Below are 2,250 nucleotides of genomic sequence, written 5' to 3'. Positions count from 1 at the left end.
TATACCATTTCGCAACTCGTATAGGTCATGTTCTGTGCCCTTCAACAGAAGGTCCAGAATTCCGGTCCACTCTTCGTCAGCTTCTTGTGTCTGTTTGACATCTTGAAGTGTTACAGGATCAAGCATTTGATCACTAGCAGCTAAATAAATTGTCATTAAACTTTTCAACGGAATGGCCGTGTCTACACCTAGGTCTTCAACAGAGCGAGATAGCGCGTCCGCTACTCGGTTACTTTTACCCGGTTTGTAAATGACATTAAAGCTATATTCTTGAAGTTGAATAGCCCATCGGACTAACTTACTTTTTGGCTTTTTCTGGTTAAACAGCCATGTTAAGGCTTGGTGGTCTGTGACCACAGTGAAATGTTGACCATGCAGATGATAGCGGAACTTTTCAATGGCATATACGATTGCTAGGCATTCTTTCTCTGGGATTGCATAGTTCCTCTCAGCTCCTCTAAAAGCTCGGCTGGTATAGGCTAGTGGCACCTCGACCCCATCTTGTATCTGTGAGAGCATAGCACCGATGGCGTGGTCGCTTGCATCTGTAGTGACGATGAACGGGTACTCTGGGTTGGGTATATGTAAGATAACCGCTTTTGCAATGAGCTCTTTGATCTTTTCGAATGCCGTATTTTCTATCTCAGTCCACCTCCACTTTGCCCCTTTCTTCTTCAGTCGCTGCAGTGGTGCTACAACTTCTGCAAAATCTGGTACGACACGTATATGATAAGTTACCATACCCAGGAATGTAGCTAATTCCACTTGAGTCTTAGGGATTTTGTACTCCCGAATGGCTTGAACTTTAGCGTGATCAATGCTGAGTCCTTCGGTGTTGACAACATGTCCCAAGACCTTGACTTCTGAACAGGCAAAGGCACACTTTGATATTTTCAAAGTTAAGCCGGCTTGCTGCAACTGTGAAAGTACGTATCGAAGTGCTTTTATATGATCGGCCCAAGTGCGGCTGGCGATTATGATGTCATCTAAATACCAGGCCACCCTCAGATGCTTGCCATCTTTAAGTACTCGGTCCATCAACCGCTGGAAGGTTGACGGGCTCGTTTTTAAACTAAAGGGCATATACTTAAAATGGTACTTGCCACTTTCCACTATAAATCCGGTATACTTTTCGCTGTCCGGGTCCATGGCGACCTCGCAGAATCCAGCTCTTAAGTCCAGCTTCGTGATGTATTTTGGCTGTTGGATAGAATCTAGTATATCATTAATTCGTGGATAGGGGTAAGGATCGTCTTCGATTTCATCATTGAGTCTTCTATAATCAACAATAAACCTTCTTCCTCCATCCTTCTTTCCAATAACTCTGACGGGACAGGTATACGGAGTATCAGATGGTACTATGACTCCGTCCCTTAAGATCGACTGAACTTCCTCCTCTACAACAGCATTTTCTTGTCTTGTAAATCGTCTTGGCTTACTCTGGACCACCTTGGCTCCAGGTTTGAGTTTAATTTTATGGTACACCCAATCAGTTTGGCCAACACGATCTGTTACCACTGTAGGAAATTCTTTAATTAATTCAACCAATTCTGCTTGCTGTTTCTTAGTGGTGTTTTCTCCACTTATGGCTTTATCCACATCGGCCATAACATGGTCTGGAATAACTTATTCTTTGGCCCTTTGTTCACTGTTCATGCGATGTAACTGCGTTGAATAATTGCCCCACGTGAGCTTGCACTGATTGAAATTAATGACGGCACCTATACGAGTCAGATAGTCTGTTCCCAAGACTACGGGACAAGGCAACGACCCTACAACATTAAAGTGCAGACAACCTGTAGAGTGACCGTTAATAGATGTCTGTAGTGGTACTGTTCCAAATATCGGTATAGTTTCTCCACTTGCTTGAAAATATATCTGGTTAGACTTTTTTAATAATTTGATTAGTCCTAAAGATGTTAAAAACGTTTTAGTTAAAAAGCTTGCTTCGGCACCAGTATCCACACATGCCAGTTGGGTAGTGTTATTCATAGTAAAATAGATGCCGTAGGCTTGGCGTTAGTTAATATTTAAAACTGCAGGTTTATTTACATTCTGAGACTGAGTCCCTGCCTTGTTCAGTCTCGACTTTCGTTTTCCTTCTTCGAGGTGTCTTCGTGGGTTATGTTGTTTTGGTTGGTGTTGTAGCGAGGCTGGCCCCGACGCTGTCCTCCTCGAGATCTTCCATAATTCGAACTGGTTTGCTGGACTGGACTATAATTTAATCGAGGTTGATTAAATTGAACTGGG

This window comes from Leiobunum rupestre, chromosome 5 (genome assembly GCF_980474605.1).
Source record: "Leiobunum rupestre chromosome 5, qqLeiRupe1.1.hap1, whole genome shotgun sequence".
Classification (NCBI taxonomy): domain Eukaryota; kingdom Metazoa; phylum Arthropoda; class Arachnida; order Opiliones; family Sclerosomatidae; genus Leiobunum; species Leiobunum rupestre.
Note: the sequence above shows the minus strand (reverse complement) of the source record.